This window comes from Tachyglossus aculeatus, chromosome 1, assembly GCF_015852505.1.
Source record: "Tachyglossus aculeatus isolate mTacAcu1 chromosome 1, mTacAcu1.pri, whole genome shotgun sequence".
Lineage (NCBI taxonomy): Eukaryota > Metazoa > Chordata > Mammalia > Monotremata > Tachyglossidae > Tachyglossus > Tachyglossus aculeatus.
In genome coordinates, this window is record NC_052066.1 from 57,774,084 (window position 1) to 57,793,003 (window position 18,920).

The 18,920-nt window shown below is 41.2% G+C and overlaps 1 protein-coding gene across 1 annotated transcript in view; it reads right to left on the minus strand.

The window, feature by feature from the left end:
- NAALADL2 (N-acetylated alpha-linked acidic dipeptidase like 2) overlaps positions 1-18,920 on the minus strand; it is a 989,255-nt gene that overhangs the window by 967,279 nt on the left and 3,056 nt on the right. The gene's annotated exons all lie outside the window — the stretch shown is intronic.

The window sequence follows — 18,920 nt, forward strand, 5'->3', positions numbered from 1 at the left end:
TAGAGTAATAAATATGTACAACCATATATACATATATGCAGGTGCTGTGGGGAAGGGAAGGAGGTAAGACGGGGGGATGGAGAGGGCGACGAGGGGGAGAGGAAAGAAGGAGCTCAGTCTGGGAAGGCCTCCTGGAGGAGGTGAGCTCTCAGCAGGGCCTTGAAGGGAGGAAGAGAGCTAGCTTGGCGGATGGGCAGAGGGAGGGCATTCCAGGCCCGGGGGATGACGTGGGCCGGGGGTCGATGGCGGGACAGGCGAGAGCGAGGTACAGTGAGGAGATTAGTGGTGGAGGAGCGGAGGGTGCGGGCTGGGCAGTAGAAGGAGAGAAGGGAGGTGAGGTAGGAGGGGGCGAGGTGATGGACAGCCTTGAAGCCCAGGGTGAGGAGTTTCTGCCTGATGCGCAGATTGATCGGTAGCCATTGGAGGTTTTTGAGGAGGGGAGTAATATGTCCAGAGCGTTTCTGGACAAAGATAATCCAGGCAGCAGCATGAAGTATGGATTGAAGTGGAGAGAGACACGAGGATGGGAGATCAGAGAGAAGGCTAGTGCAGTAGTCCAGACGGGATAGGATGAGAGCTTGAATTAGCAGGGTAGCGGTTTGAATGGAGAGGAAAGGGCGGATCTTGGCAATGTTGCGGAGCTGAGACCGGCAGGTTTTGGTGACGGCTTGGATGTGAGGGGTGAATGAGAGAGCGGACTCGAGGATGACACCAAGGTTGCGGGCTTGTGAGACGGGAAGGATGGTAGTGCCGTCAACAGAGATGGGAAAGTCAGGGAGAGGACAAGGTTTGGGAGGGAAGACAAGGAGCTCAGTCTTCGACATGTTGAGCTTTAGGTGGCGGGCGGACATCCAGATGGAGATGTCCTGAAGGCAGGAGGAGATGCGAGCCTGGAGGGAGGGGGAGAGAGCAGGGGCAGAGATGTAGATCTGGGTGTCATCAGCGTAGAGATGATAGTTGAAGCCGTGGGAGTGAATGAGGTCACCAAGGGAGTGAGTGCAGATTGAGAACAGAAGGGGACCAAGCACTGAACCTTGGGGAACCCCCACAGTAAGAGGATGGGAGGGGGAGGAGGAGCCTGCAAAAGAGACTGAGAAAGAACGACCGGAGAGATAAGAGGAGAACCAGGAGAGGACGGAGTCTGTGAAGCCAAGGTCAGATAGCGTGTTGAGGAGAAGGGGGTGGTCCACAGTGTCAAAGGCAGTACTTTGTAGTCTGTACTTTCACCAAGAAAACTCTTAAGGATACACTGCCAGAATGATTGGAGATGGGGGTGAGGTGTTCTGGGAGAGATGTGCTCAATAAATAGGATTGAATGAATGAATGAATGTACCCATGGAGACACTATGGGTCGGAGAGACTTGACACCCTAAGACAAGACAAGACACTCCTGCTAAACCTACCTTTTTAGGCACTGTTCTAAATATTTGGAGAGAAGCAAGATAATCAGGTCAGACCCAATCACCGTCTGCTAGGTAGAAGGTAGCAAGATTTAACTTTTTTAAATTGTTTTTTACAATAAAAAACGGAAAGGTATTTTAAGACATGCATGCTAAAATCAAAACTCAAATCAAAAAAATAAAATCAAATTTTGGACTAAAGGGGAGATAGAAAGGACAACTCTCTGCTACATATAAGTTTTGGTACGTGATATATTCAGAGGTAATTATTAATGTCTGTCTCCTCCTCCAGACAGTAAGTTTCTGAGTTTCCTCAGGAAACTGAGGCAGAGAGAAGTTAAGTGCTTACTCAAGTTCACACAGCATTCAAGTGGTAGAACAGTGATCCACTTCTTCTTATTCCCTGGCCCATGCTCTTTCCAATGAGGCAGCTGATTCTCTACTTGATTTAATTTTCTTCTAACACTTTTCTAAGAGGTTGGACCTCTTAGAAACATTTCCTGATTCCCCCCTCTATCTTCACATCCCCAAATTAATCTCTTTTACTCAATTTATCAATATATTTGTGCTTTTCATCAGTATGTATTCTCTCATTCTTGAACCTATTGTATATTCAGCAATTTTGTCTGCTTTTATCCTCCATTACACCCTCATTCCTTTAGGACTAGAATTATGTATTTTACTACTTTCTTTATGTTACCCAAAAGCCTAGTAAGTTGGCCCGCACACAATAGGCACTCAATAAATATTCTTGTAATGGTGAAAAACGTTGTCGAGAAATGACCTCAAAAATGTGACAACCATGCTGCCTAGGAAGTCTACTTACTGCAGCAATCAGATCAGGTTATCAAATGCAGACCTTCATACTGGTTTAAAAAGTGCTAAAACATCATCACAGGACAAATTTCAGACAATAATGTGTCAAAATATCCATGTCTCCTGGAAAGAAACCTTAAACAAAATAACATAAAACTCCCTGCCATAATTCTTCATTATTTTCAACATCTTTTTTAAATTGGCTCAATTTCCAGACTTTTCAATAGGACTAATTCATATTTCTGGACTTTTCAAACATTTCATATTGTGGATTAGTTTTGGTTTGAGTGCCTGTATGGAGCACATGCCTCAGTTTGGTGAGGTAGGGCAGGCTGCACAGAAGATTTCCTTGAACCAACAATAATCTTAGTTAATAATAACAATAATAACAGCAAAGGTACTTGTTAAGCACTTAGTACATGCCAAGCACTTTACTAGATGCTGGTACAATCCCTTTCCCACATGAAGTTCACAATCAAAATAGGAGAGAGAACAGGTATTTAATCCAGATTTTGACAGGTATTTAATCCATATTCCTCTCCCATCCCCATGCCCCCCGCCCTACCTCCTTCCCCTCCCCACAGCATCTGTATATATGTTTGTACAGATTTATTACTCTATTTATTTTACTTGTACATATTTACTATTCTATTTATTTTAGTTTGTTAATACGTTTTGTTTTGTTGTCTGTCTCCCCATTCTAGACTGTGAGCCCACTGTTGGGTAGGGACCGTCTGTATATGTTGCCAACATGTACTTCCCAAGCGCTTAGTACAGTGATCTGCACACAGTAAGTGCTCAATAAATGCGACTGAATGAATGAGTGACAGATGAGTAAACTGAGGAATATAGAAGTTAAGAGTGCCCAAGGACATACAAAAGCCCAATAGTCCAAATAGTCCAATAGCTACACTGTGCATGAATGAAAGAAAGCCATCTGTTTTTCTTGTGAATTCTAAAATCTGTAGCTCTAGTGCAATCAGTCAATTGGTCAGTAGTATTTATTGAGTATTTACTGTGCACTGAGCACTGTACTAAGTACTTGTCTTATGCTGTCGAGTCATCTCTCCCAGAACACCTCACCTCCATCTGCAATCTGTATGGTAGGGGATCCATAGAGTTTTCTTGGTAAAAATGCAAAAGTGGTTTACCAGTGCCTCCTTCATGCAATATACTTGAGTCTCTGCCCTCGATTCTCTTCCATGCCACTACTGCCTGGCACAGGTGAGTTCTGACTTGTAGCAGATTGCCTTCCATTCACTAGACACTGTCCAAGGTAGGAATAGGTAGGCCTCTGCTTGATTCTCCCTCCCATAGTCAAGACTGGTAGAGTACCGGAAACTCTCCAGGTGCGACCCTGAGAGGGAGTACTAAATACTAGGGAGGGTAAAATACTAAAGCACTTGTAGATATGATACCTACCCACAAGGAGATTACAGTCCAGAGGGGAAGATCAGCTTTAAATAAACTAAAATAGGGACAATGGCAGAGTATAAGGATATGTACATTTATTGCATGTACATTAATACTAATGCTGGGGGTGGGGCCAATGTAAAGGACTTAAAGACTAAAGATCCACTGCAGAAAGCAGAGCAAGTAGAGGAAATGAGGGTTTTAGGCTGGGAAGCCCTATTGAAAGAGGTACAAGTTTAGTAGGGTTTTTAGGGTGTGGTGACTGGTGGGAGGGACTTTCTGGACTGAGGGAGGAAGTGGGAAATGGCTTGATGTGGAGATAGAATAAGTCAGGTTACACTGAGTAGGTCGATGATAGAGGAGAGAAGTGTGCCGACTGGGTTGTAGAAGTAGATAGCTTGAGTGCCTTAATAATAATAATTATGGTATTTGTTAAGTGCTTGGCGTGTGTCCAGCACTGTTCTAAGCACTGGGGTAGATACAAGATGGTTGGGTTGTACACATTTCATGTCCCACTTAGGGCTCACAGTCTTAATCCCCATTTTACAGATGAGAGAACTGAAGTCCAGAAAAGTTAAATGACTTGCCCACGGTCACATAGCAGACAAGAGGCAGAGCTGGGATTAGAACCCAGTGCTTAGTGCAGTGCTCTGCACACAGTAAGCGCTCAATAAATACGACAATGAATGAATGAACCCATGACCTTCTGACTTCCAGGCTCAAGCTCTATCCACTAGGCTATGCTTATGGTAAGAGTTTGAGGCAGAGGTGAATGGGAAACCATTAGAGGTTTTTGAGGAGAGGAGAAAGTAAAGATTGAACTTTTTTTTAAATGATCTGGTTATTAGAATAAAATATGAACCAGAATGGAGAGACACTGGAGGCAGAGAGGTTAGAGACGAGACAGTTGTAGTAATCAAGGTAAGATACTAGTGCTTTGATCAGCATGGTAGCAATTTGGATGGAGAGAAAAGGGTGGATTCAGAGACACTTTTAACATAGAATCAACAGTATTTTTTGACAGATTGAGTATATGGGTCAGATCATTATCTAACCTTGGCTTCACCAACATTTCCTTCTCCTGGTTCTCCTCTCCTTCTCCAGCCAATCCGTCTCAGGATCTTTCTCCATTTCCTGCTTTGTTTCCCACCCTCTAACATTGGGAGGGCCTGAAGGCTCAGTTCTGGGTCCTCTTCTATTTCCATCTATACCCACTCCCTTGGGGAATTCATCTGCTCCCATGATTTCAACTACGATCTCTAGGCAGATGGACCCCAAATCTACTGCTGCACCCCTGTCCTCTGACCTTCTCTGTAAACTAACATTTCCTCCTACTTTCAGGACATTTCTACTTGGATGTCCCACCAATACCTCAAACTATACCTGTCAAAACAGAACTTATCGTCCCATCCAAACCCTGGTTCCACCTTGAATTATTCTATGACTGTAGACAACACCTCCACCACCTCCCAATCTCACAATCCTGGAATCTCAGCATTATTCTAAATTTATTTCTCTAATTCAACCCCTATATTCAATCTGTTCCCAAATTCTGTCAAGTGTACCTTCAAAAAATTGCTAAAATCCACCCTTTCCTCTCCATCCAAACTGCTACTATGATGGTCTAAACACTTATCCTATATACCAACTTGAGTACTTTATCAGTCTCCTTGCAGATCACTTGCCCTACTCCAGGCCTTATTCCTCTCTGCTGCCTGGATCATTTTTCTAAAAAAAGTTCAGGTTATGTCTCATTACTTCTCAAGAACCTCCAGTGGTTGCCCATCCACCTCCACATCAAACAGAAACTCCTTACCACTGGCTATAAAGCATCATCACCATCATCACTGTACTAGGTGCTTGGAAAAGTACAATACAACAGAATTCATAGACCTGTTCCCTACCTACAATAAACTTGCAGCCTAGGGGGTGAAAGCCCTCAATCAATTCACCCTCTTACCTTACCTCACTGATTTCTTACTAAAACCCGGCCCACATGTTTCGCTCCTCTAACGCAACTCAGTGTATGCTTATCTTATCTATCTTTCTGCCAACTCCTTTCCCATTGATTGATTGACTGAATCAGAGAGATGATTCAAGGATAATGCCAAGGTTATGAGCTTGTGTAATTGAGAAGATAGTGGGTGGGGTCTATTCTGATTGGAAATTTGGGGGAGTACACTACCCACCTTGATTAAATCAAAATCAAATTAGCATTTTTTAAAAAATACACTCCAGTTACGAAGTTTTCAATTTCAAAACTAGATACATACATACATTCCCATGTATAGATAGCCCCATTTGTCAGATTTTAGGAACAAATTTTAGAAAGACTTTTGAATAAATAGGGGAGGCAGCATGGTCCTAGGAGGCTGGAGTACTGGATTCTAATCCCAACTCCATTTGCATACTATATGATACTTAAATTCTCTGTCTCACAATTTACTCATCTGTTAAACAGAGTTTCAATACCTGTTCTCCCTCTGGTCTATTTGTATCTATCCCAGCTTTAAATTGGCTTTGAAGCTCTCCATCACCTCGCCCCCTCCTACCTCATCGCCCTTCTCTCCTTCTACAGCCCAGCCTGCACCCTCCGCTCCTCTGCTGCTAATCTCCTCACCGTGCCTCTTTCTCGCCTGTCCCGCCATCGACTCCCGGCCCATGTCATCCCCCGGGCCTGGAATGCCCTCCCTCTGCCCATCCACCAAGCTAGCTCCCTTCCTCCCTTCAAGGCCCTACTGAGAGCTCACCTCCTCCAGGAGGCCTTCCCAGAATGAGCCCCCTCCTTCCTCTCCCCCTCACCCCCCATCCCCCATCTTACCTCCTTCCCTTCCTCACAGCACCTGTATATATGTATATATGTTTGTACATATTTATTAATCTATTTATTTATTTATTTTACTTGTACATATCTATTCTATTTATTTTATTTTGTTAATATGTTTGGTTTTGTTCTCTGTCTCCCCCTTCTAGACTGTGAGCCCACTGTTGGGCAGGGACTGTCTCTATATGTTGCCAACTTGCACTTCCCAAGCGCTTAGTACAGTGCTCTGCACACAGTAAGCGCTCAATAAATAGAATTGATTGATTGATTAAATAAAGTGCCTAGCATTTAGTAAGCACATAACACATACCACAATTACTGTGGGTTTTTAATAGTATTTCTTAAGCACTTTTTATGTGCCAGGCACTGTACTAAGCACTGGGGTAGATACAGAATGATATGGTTGTTCCACAGGGAGCTCAGAGTCTAAATTGGATGGAGAAGACTTAATCTTCATTTTAGAGATGAAGTAACCGAGGTACAGAGAAGTAACTTGCCCAAGTTCACACAGCAGATGAGGGGCAAAGTCTGGACTAGTTCCCTAATTCTCTCACTCCCAGGGGTGTGTTCTTTCTACTAAGCCTTGCCTAACCCTTGCTGTTGTTAAATGTTATAATTATCACCAGATATTTTCTAAAAATATTCCTTCATTACAACAGTGAAAGAGAATCTCTAAAACAGCCAAAATACTTTTCCAAATAAATGTGATTAGTTCACGTAATGAAAAAAAGTTTTACTATATCCTGCCACTCTACTCTTAGCATTCACATATTAAATTCAATAGTTTTCAATAACAGGTAACACCTTTCTACCAGGTCTTCGCTTGAATTATCAGGGAAGCAAATTTTCATTGATGGTAATAAAAGCACAGTTAAAAGTCACCTTTCATCATTAAAGAATTATAGTAACTAAAAACAAACCGAATCATATGGTATATTATCAAGTCTTCTGATGCATTCAATTTTCATCCTATTTGACAGATTGTCACTGCCTATGCAACAAAAAAGCATTTGATGCCAGATACTGAAGATCAATAGCTATTTTCCAAAGTTTATAACATAATTAAAATGTGAAATGGGAATACTTTTCTTTCCTATCCCTCAGGCTAAGCCTGGAATTATTGATTAAGTCAGAGTTATTTACTGTAACTTTTTATTATGTTTATGGATAATATAAAGGCATTTATAGTCTTTACATGCAATTTGTTAAATTAAAAACTATGAGGAGGAAAATTTGTCATCACCAAAACATCAATCGCTAAGAACCTCTTTCAGATATATTTGCTCTGAGTTAATTTCACTGGACTCTGGCTACCTACTCTTCTTGCGAAGATTGGTAATGTAAAAACAAAATTCTAAACCATTTCATAGTGTTATCACCATAGATTAAATGACTGGGGGGGTGGGGGTAGCAATGTTACGAATGACATTTGTAAATATAGGGAAATAAATATTCTTTTTTTTTAATAATGGCATTTATTAAGCGCTTACTGTGTGCAAAGCACTGTTCTAAGAGCTGGGGAGGTTACAAAGTGATCAGGTTGTTCCACGGGGGGCTCACAGTCTTAATTCTCATTTTACAGATGAGGTAACTGAGGCCCAGAGAAATTAAGTGACTTGCTCAAAGTCACACAGCTGACAACTGGCAGAGCTGGGATTTGAACCCATGACCTCTGACTCCAAAGCCCATGCTCTTTCCACTGAGCCACGCTGCTTCTCTTGATGTACCAAAGTTGTGTAGTGGGGGTGGAGAGACAGGAGGGTGGGAAACTATGCATGCAAAAATAAAGGCATATAATTAGATAAAATAAATTAATATATTTTCATCAAATATTTATAAGTAGACTATTGTGACAGTGAGCAATAGCATTTGCTTTTACAGATTACATGTATCAGGTCGGGAAAGCTGGTATGATCATGTATCAGTTTTATCAATTCAAACGTTGCCACAAATACTGACAACACTGACAGAATCTTTTAATCAGTGGTATGTAGATTCTCTTTGCAAAGTGTCAATTTACATTCCTGAATGCTTCAGGAAATGGAAAAATTATGGTTTGGGGAAGATAAAGAGACCAGAGAGTTAAAAATAAAAATAAAAATGTAGTGTAGGCCAGTGGCATTTATGGCATTTATGAAGTGCTTACTATGTGCAAAGCACTGTTCTAAGCACTGGGGAGGTTACAAAGTGATCAGGTTGTCCCACGGGGGGCTCACAGTCTTCATTCCCATTTTACAGATGAGGGAACTGAGGCCCAGAGAAGTTAAGTGACTTGCCCAAAGTCACACAGCTGACGAGTGGGGAGCTGGGATTTGAACCCTTGACCTCTGACTCCAAAGCTCTGGCTCTTTCCTCTGAGCCACGCTGCTTCTCTAAGCTCTCTAGTGGAAAGACTACAGAACTTGGAGTCAGAAGACGTAATAAAAATACTACTGATCATTGTGTTCATTAAGTTCTTTCTATGTGCCAACACTGCAGTAGTAATAATATAAGAAAAATAATAGCAGCATTTGTTAAGTGATTGTTATGTACCAAGCACTGTACTAAATGTTGGGGTGGATACAAGCAAATTGGGTTGGACACAGTCCCTGTTCCCCATCAGACTCATAGTCTCAATCCCCATTTTCCAAATGAGGTAACTGAGGCACAGAGAAATGAAGTGCCTTGCCAAGGTCACACACCAGATGTGTTAAAGCTGGAATTAGAATCCATGACTTTATGTCTCCCAAATGGACAGTCCACTCCCTTGCAAAATGCAACCACCTGCCCTCAGTGATCTGTGAGCACTCCACATGGAGAGAAGGGAAAGCAGCACTGCCACGTGGCAGGTGGTGACGCATTGTCAAATGCCAGTAAGTGGCATTGCTTGGCTTCTGGGGGTTCACCCTGCTCCCCTGAAGCCTCTGATCCTGGGTCGGGCAAGGGACCAAGTATTAATAATGACAATAATAATGACGGTATTTTGTTAAGCACTTACTATGTCCCGTGCACTGTTCTAAGCACTGGGATAGGTACAAGGTAATAAGGTTGTCTCACGTGGGGCTCACAGTCTTAATCCCCATATTACAGATAAATGAGGCACAGAGAAGTTAAGTGACTTGCCCAAAGTCACACAGCTGACACGTGGCGGAGCTGGGATTAGAACCCACGACTTCTGACTCCCAAGCCTGGGCTATTTCCACTAAGCCATGCTGCTTCCCCGGTCCCAATTATGCCTACTCTAAGTCCTTATTAATATATGTATATATAATTAACCAAACATTCAATTTTATTACCTCTGGTTACAGTGTTTCTGAGTGCCTTGTGGCAGAGAAAGTCTTGTGATTGTGTTACACCCCCAGGCTTTTAGGATGCTACATTATTGCACTTGGTAGTTGCTAAATAATTACCATTATCTACTACTTCTACTGCTATTTATTATGCCTCTGGGCCTTTTTGTTGGGAGGATATGGGATTTAAGAGGGTTGTGAAAGTGGAGAGAGCTGAAGTCTGTCAGATATAGGAGGGAGTAAGTTTTAAACTAGAGAAACAGTGACAAAATAGAGGGGAGCAAGGTACAGTGAGAAGGTTGGCTTGGGAGGAAAAAAGACAGTGAGTTGGAAAACAGTATGGGAAAAGAGCAGATAGATAATCTGGAGGCAAATGGTAGAAAAGCAGGATGGGGATAACACCATCAAAAGGATATGCACTTCTATTGTTTCTTCTAGAAGTGGTCCACTAAGCTAACTATATTCTCTCACCTGGTTCCCATGACCAGCATTGCAAAACATCTGGTTGAGTCTGGAATGCACTCTGGAGACAAGCAAAAGACCATTAATATGTGCTTTGTCACAGCAGATATTATGGTACTCTTCTCCACATTTTCACCTTATTGTTCAATATACTGACCACTTCACCTATAAAAACCACTGGCGACTTTTCTACCTACGGAAGAGTTTTTATGACATATACTCTATAGTTAGGCCTGTAAATGATCAAAATCAAATATGTATAAATACATATGTACATATGTACACAGGTTTATGTATAAATATACTTAAAGTTCAGAAGGAAATCAGAGGCGAAGGAAATGGCCTCACTAACCAAAACTGAAACATGCTTCAAAAATAGGATAGAAAACTAGGAGCCTATTCTTCTGGTTGCTTATAAACAAAATTCTGGAAACAAAGTAATCTGTGTTTTGCAAAATGAATAGGGCTATTATATTCTTCTGCAAATGGGCCAGTTTGATATACACTGGCAGTAGTTCAGACAAACCTCAAGTGATATTTGCTGAGCATGATGGTAGGAAAGTTAGAGTTGAGCTCATCTATTCAGAAGAAATCAGATTCATTCCTTGAGAGCACTACACTTCACGTTTTTGGGGAAAGGAAACCTGATACTCAGCATATCTGCAGATGAAGCCTGCCAGATGTGGGAAAATAAAATAGCTATGAGAACACAAAACCTCCTCTATGTCACCAAGAATACAAGTATAATAATGACCTTTATAACCTGGAGTAATTTTTGTTGGTAACCTAAGATCATACAGCTGCCTACTTTATTTGTTATGCAGACATAAAAATAAATTTGGGAATAGTTAAGTTTAGGTTGAAACTACAGCACTGTGAGTTCTCTTTCTTATCTGCCTGCCAGGTATTATTAAAATGCTTCATTGTTTAGGATGTATGATCATGGTAATGAGTTTTTCACAATGAAAATCACACATTTTACTGATAAGGTATCCAGAAACACTGCAGATTTTAGGGTGTCAAAACTTATTGCTCAGTCATATAATCATTTATTAAATCAAATGTCTTTCTATTTTTGTGCTTTAAAATTAAGGTTTTCGTTGACATCACAAGACTGAGTTAATGGACCCTGACATGGGATTTGAGGAAGGCAGGTGAGTAAAATTCTCCAAAGCATTTATGAATACAGCATAAACGGTGTTCACCTGTGAAAGACTACTAAACAAATCTCTATTCAAATAAGGAGTAAGCTTAGTTATGCACAATTTTTCTAAGGATTTTAAATTCAAGGGATAAATGTGTAACATATCTTTTTTCAACATAGACTGCATGTCTTTGCAATCTTATCTGGGACCATATTTCTCTTCATTTTAGGCTTTAAGTTGTGATGCTTTCAAATACTGTCAGGTTCAAGCGTGATGCATGACAAAGCTCCAAAAACAATGAAACAAAATACCTGATTTCCTAAGCCAGAATTATAGATGAAAATATGAATCTAATTGTACACTTGATCATAAATGCTCTAATATGTTTGTTAAAAATTCTTGTCTTTATAAAAAACCAAGGTAGTTTTAACAGAGCTGAATGCTTCAGAGCATATGGAAATCAGTCATAATAATCACAATACTAACAGGGGATAAATATTTTTACTGTCTCAAAAATGTTGTGGAAGCCTTCTTTAAAAATACATTAATAAAGAAAACACATAACTTACACTTGAAAAATTACAATTTTATAAAAGCAAATAAGAAAGTAATTGAACAATTTCCCCTCCCCCTTAGAACATTATTTGCCTCAAGTTGGACAGGGACTGTCCTGATTATCATGACTCAACCCCTAAACTTAATAGAATAGTTGGCACATAGTATGCTCTTATATACCACAATTATAAATGAATTCTGAACCTTTCAAAAACCCAGTGAAGCTTTATTTGAAAAATGAATCTTTCCAGATGCCCGGTGTTAACCCAAACATGTCTATCCCATCCTACTCAAAGACATAATATAGCGTGCTGTCATTTAAGAAAATAGTTAAATTCTTACAGAACTAAATACCTCTTCTATTGTCCCAGATATCTTTCCTTTCCCTCCAGGCTCTGTTGAGATCTTACTCCCTCACTCCATTAACCTACTCCAATGCATTTTTTTTTTCATTTTCTCTGGGAGTGATTCTCAAGCAACCCTCATCAATTATCCACCTGGTACTATTTAAGGCAGCTTCACCCGTCCCAAGACATCATTTCATTTCCATCCCTGGCTTTCTATACAGCATGAACTCTCTGCATTTCTGTAGATGCGGAGCTCTCTGGGGCCTGCTTTGTCTACACTGTGACTCTGGCAGAGTGCTGTTTACCACAGCAGCACTACATAAATAATAACTTTGCCTCAGGTAGTCTGCTGTTCCTACCTGTCATTAACTACTGATAAATATATTGGCCATTGGCCATTAACCAAGAGGTCCCTGAATTTCTTTTTATTTAAAAGGCTGTAAAATTTCACCACTGTTCATGTCAAAAATGGAGGGGGAAGAAAGAGGGAGCTGAAACTGGTTAGTCCTCTTTACAATTTTCAGTTATTCAAAGCACTCACAGGCATGGTTTACTACAATGGAAACAGAGATATTTTTTCCCACCACAAAGTCAACATGCACACCAAACCAGTATAACTTGTTGGATTACACATTACTCCTGGCCTAGGGCTTCATCTTAGAACCACAGACATTTAGGCACCTTCCTACTTAGATTTTTTTTCTTTATTTTTTATTATTAAGCTGTATGAGTATAATTTGCACAGTGATCACTCTATTATGACATGCATTCACGGCATATGAGCCCAGGGCTTTCAAGTGAATCTCCAGGGGTGGTGATGGAACTTGAATAAAAACCTCTTAAAAATTAGAGTTACTTTGATGTAATCACTAGAAAACGCAAGTCTGGGTGGGTCAGAAAACTATAACATTCGCACTGACTAGTGGAAGGTCAGATGACTGCCTCCAGGACCATAGGTACAAAAAAGTTAAAAAAGATGTCAATCAGGAAGGCTTTTTACAAGACATTCCTTTCTCTTTGAAGTGGCAAGTTAATCCCTCCAGAATTCCATCTGCTGAATTCTTCCCTGAAAGTCTAGTTAGTGTCTGTGCAACTAAGTCTGTCACCTCCTCCCCTCCCCAAACCTTCCTAGCCCAATAACCCTTATAATGGTTAAACAGTCAGGTGGGTGTCTGCCCTCTTCTAGCATGCATCTTTGCCATTTGGTGACTTGGACTTTTCAGGGCCCAGGAAGAGGCCATTCTATTTTCCAATCCCAGCTACCCTGACCATCCCATTGAGACAATTAGGCTCAGTGTGTGGGGGAGGGAGAAAGTCTGAGAAAGTCTTCTGGAATTTGACTGGAAGAGGAAGGCGCCCTATGTCAATCAATGGTATTTATTGAGCAATTACTGTGTGCAGACCATTGTATTTAGTGCTTGGGGAAGTACAATGCACAGTGTAGAAGAAGAGAAGCAGCATGGCTCAGTGGAAAAAGCACGGGCTTGGGAGTCAGAGGTCATGGGTTCTAATCCCGGCCCCGCCGCTTGTCAGTTGTGTGACTTTGGGCAAGTCACTTCACTTCTCTGTGCCTTAGTTCCCTCATCTGTAAAATGGGGATTAAGACTGTGAGCCCCATGTGGGGCAACCTGATTACCTTGCATCCCACCCCACAGTGCTTAGAACAGTGCTTGGCACATAGTAAGCACTTAACAAATGCCATCATTATTATTATTACAATACAATACTACACAGTTGACAGATATGATCCCTGTCCATAGGGAGCTTACACACTACAGGAGGAAGTGTTCTGAAGAGAGCGTTATTGCTTCCCTAGGTCTGCCTGAGACAGGTCCTCCAACTTCTGATTTGAGGGAATGACTACTGCTACCTTTTATTCAACTCACTATATGTGAAATGAGAGCTACCAAAGACATTTAATAGATGGCAGTCCCAGAACTAATTTGGGTGGTGGAATTCCCACAAGGGTCCTGGTCTTACCAGATATCCTTTCTCCCCTTGGACACCCCAGCCCACACACGCCGCTCCTCTGGTGGTAACCTCCTCACTGTGCCTCCATCTCACCTGTCTCGCTGCTGACGCCTGGCCCACATCCTACTTCTGACCTGGAACGCCCTTCCTCCTCAAATTCACCAAACAGTCACTCTTCCCCTCTTCAAAGCTCTATTGAAGGCGCACCTCCCCTTTTCCTCAGCTCCCCATGCCTTCTGCGTCACCTTGACTAGCTCCCTTGGCTCTTCCCCCGTCTTCCCACCCCACAGTGCATCTATTATCTATCTCTCTAATTCTATTTATTTATACTGATGCCTGTTTACTTGTTTTGAGGTCTGTCACCCCACCCCCAGAGTGTAAAACTGTTGTGGGCAGGGATTGTCTCCATTTATTGCTGTATTGCACTTTCTAAGTGCTTATTACAGTGTTCTGCACACAGTAAGCACTCAATAAATACAACTGAATGAATGAAAAATAGCTCTCTTCATGGCGTAATGCAAGGTTCCCCCAAAGCAATGGAACCTAAAGCCCTGAAATTTATTATTCTTTACCAAGGCCATCCTTTCTCTAAGCCTTAATTTCCCCTATTTGCTCTCCATTCTTCATCACTTGTGCCAGTGGATTGTATCTCTTAAGCATTAAATTAGAGAAGCAACGTGGCTTAGTTGAAAGAGCCCAGACTTGGGAGTCAGAGGTCATAGGTTCTAATTCCGCCTCCGCCACTTGTCAGCTGTGTGACCTTGGGCAAGTCACTTCACTTCTCTGCGCCTCAGTTCCCTCATCTGTAAAATGGGGATTAAGACTGTGAGCCCCACTTGTGGCAACCTGATAAACCTGAGAACAGTGCTTGGCACATAGTAAGCACTTAACAAATACCATCATTATTATTATTAATAATATTTACCCCAGCCCCAGCCCAAAAACACTTTGCCACTCTCCCTATCTGTAATTTATTTTAAAGTCTGTCTCCCCCTCTGGACCACATGCTCTTCATGGGCAGGGATCATGTGTATCAACCCTATTGTATTTTCCCAAGCTCTTGGTGCAGAGCTCTGTGCATAATAAGCACTCAATAAATAGCATGGATTTATTGATTAGGCTGACCTGGCCAGCAGCATTTCATTGGGAGACCAACTTCACATAGAACATCTGGACTTGGGCTGTCATTTCTACTTCTAAGTGTCACTGCCTCCCAGGGAGGGACTGACAATCATGGAGCCAAAGTGAAATGGTTTGGGGATGACGCTACAGCATAATGGCCTGAAGCCTTGGAATCAGAGAAGGGTGGGAGGGGGAATCTGCACTGGCACAGTCTCTTTCACCAATGGGGGCTCTGCTTGGGCTCTGGGAAAACTCTCCCATACTTACCATACTCACTTCTCACTCCCTTTCCTTCCTCAAAACTCCCTGCTTTGCTCATGGTACAGCTGGCCCTTACATGGAGCACTCTGAAGTACAGATTAATAGATCACACTTAAAAAAAAAAAAACAAAAAAAACTTGGGACTGGGCTCACAACTGCACTATGTATTCCAATGATGAATAATTGATTTCTGTTTTTTAAAACTATTACACACTGTCCAAAATGGTCAATTCTCTTAAGGACAAAGTAACAGGAGGTAGTTGAAAGGAAATAGGGGAGGTCAAGAAAAAATCCAAGGAATATTGCTAAATATTTGAGCTAAACCATACAGACAGAAGGACATAAATTGTGTGAGTTGGACACATAGGGAAGAATGACCTCACTGTATTAACAGGTAAATTATATCACATAACAGTCATTACCAGAAGGCTTCTAGTATAATTTAAAATGACAATCTGAGAACGTTGGCACAGAGAAAACTGATAATAGGAATTAATTCTGGTGGTAAGCTCATCCATCCCTTCCATTGTATCTTCTGTCCCTGCTTTGAACAGCATAGCATATTTCTGAGGTGTCTTAGTAGATCTAAACGATGCAAAAAAAATTAATGTCCTATTGACTAATTAACCTGCTCTAAAATGTCTAATCTAAACAGTCAGAAATAGGAAGAAATCATCTTTCTTTCCTTCATTTCAGTCAATTGTATTTATTGAGTGCTTACTGTGTGCAGACCACTGTACTAAGCACTTGGAAAGTACAATTCAGCAACAAATAGAGACAACCCCTACCCACTATGGGCTCACAGTTTAGAAGGGGGGAGGAAGACGTCAAAGCAAGTAAGCAGGCATCAACAGCGTCAGTATAAATAAATAGAATTATAGATATATACACAACATTAATGAAATAAATAGAATGATAAATATGTATGTATACGCACACAAGTGAGAAGCAGCATGGCTTAGTGGAAAGAGCACAGGCTTGGGATTCAGAGGTCGTGGGTTCTAATCCCGGCTGTGTGGCCTTGGGAAAGTCACTTAACTTCTCTGTACCTCAGTTACCTCATCTGTAAAATGGGGATTAAAACTGTGAGCCCCACCTGGGACAACCTTTATACCTTGAATCTCCCCCTGCACTTAGAACAGTATTTGGCACATAATAAGTGCTAAAAAAATACCAAAAAAAAGTGCTGTGGGGTAGGGAGGGGGGTTGAGCAGAGGGAGGGAGTGGGGGTGATAGGGAGGGGAGAGGAGCAGAGGAAAAGGGGGGCTTAGTCCAGGAAGTCCTCCTGGAGGAGGTGAGCTCTTAGTAGGGCTTTGAAGAGGGGAGGAGAGCTAGTTTGGCAGATGTGAGGAGGGAGGGCATTCCAGGCCAGAGGTAGGATGTGGGCCGGGGGTCAATGGCGGGACAGGCATGATCGAGGCCCAGTGAGGACGTTAGCGGCAGAGAAGCAGACTGTGCAGGCTGGGCTGGAGAAGGAGAGAAGGGAGGTGAGGTAAGAGGGTTCAGATTCTAACCCTGAGAAATGTTAAACTGGACCAGTTAAAACGTTTTTGCATTATCTGTATGTCTACCAACTGGTTTATATTGTATGATCCCAGGCACTTAGTACGCAGTAAACCTTCAGAAAATACAATTGATTATCTATAGAGGATATTTATAAAGAATCAGCCAAACAGTATCAACACAAACATACTGAGCAATTCAGCTGAAATAACCCAGACGTACATCATCCGGTGTTATAATGGAAAAAAAAAATTACTGGAAATAACCCTGGCCCCTTGAGATTCAGTTTATCCATGAATAATAAAAAGGAGTCAGTGGATTCTTTGGACAGATGGGGGCATAGTATATTAGTATTATTATTTAATTGCTAACTTTTGCTTCAAACTTACATATCCATACTCTTACTCTTTTACCTGTTGCATTTTTGCCAATTCACGTTGAGATGTCTCTCCTACTAGATATAAAACTGTGGGGTATTAATAATAATAATAATAATAATAATAATAATGATGGCATTTATTAAGCGCTTACTATGTGCAAAGCACCATATACCTTATTCTGCACACAGTAGGTGCTCAATAAATACAGTTGTTGTTAATCATTCCTTCATTCAATCGTATTTATTGAGCACTTACTGTGTGCTGAGCACTGTACTAAGGGCTGGGAAGTATAAATCGGCAACATATAGAGATGGTCCCTACTCAACAACGGGCTCACAGTCTAGAAGGGGGAGACAGACAACAAAACAAAACATGATAATGAGTAATTCTACCACTCTCAGTGCCCCTCTATCAACATATTAGGATTGGCATTTGAATATTTTATAACAAATGACTCCCGTTTACCCATAATATCTTCAGGGCCCAATAACTGAATTATTAAGTTAACATACAGTTGAAGATTTAGATGCAGTTAACCCCTTTAGCTAGCCCCATATGCTCAAAAAGAGACATATAAATGACAGTGTATACACTTAATATCCAAAATATACATGTATTTCAATAAATGGATACTATTTACTAAATCTTGTAGTTTTTAAACGAACCCTTAAGCAGTATTCAAAGTAATAGTTTGATTATTTTCAAATTTTTCTTAATTACTTTCCAAAAAACCCCCTAGAAAATATGCATCTGCATCCTATTCTAACCTTAAGTGACGGTATTATTTGTGATCTTGATCAGGTCAACTAATACCTTGGTACTCAAGTGGCCAATCCTGTGGCAATTGTGCATGATAGTTTTGATGATTATAAATTCCAAGTATTAAGTCTATTGATAATACCTGTTATTTTTTGAAGGCTAACCCTAAAAAAATTTGCAACTCAGAAAACAGGACTGATTCTCTAATTCTCATTCTCTCTCTCACTTCTTCTCTCTCTACCCGCCCCCCATGCCTAAAGTATATTTTCGTAAGGTCTTCGTCATGGTTACTTTATGAATTGAAAATCAGTAGCAGGCACACCTGCCATAACATCCATGCTCACCTAAGTTAAGGCTAAATGTATAACCTCTGCTTTCACCCAGATGGATTTAGATATTCAGTACTATGTGAAACTTGTTTTGCAAGCATAAGTATTCTGGTGCAGAGCACACACTTCATCAACTCCCTTGGTGTACAAGATAGAAGACAGAAACCTAGACGACTGCAGTGAAATGAGAAATCTTTTAAACTATTCATTGATAGTGTTCTACTTTGGTGAATAGGCCCTATCTGTCAGAAATACAGCTAAGGGGAAACCTTTTCTATTATTATTCAAGGAACAAGAAGAGGTTCCAATGGCATTTCACCAGTACTGCTTCCAAGCTCAATAATCTCCATAATCTAATAGCTTT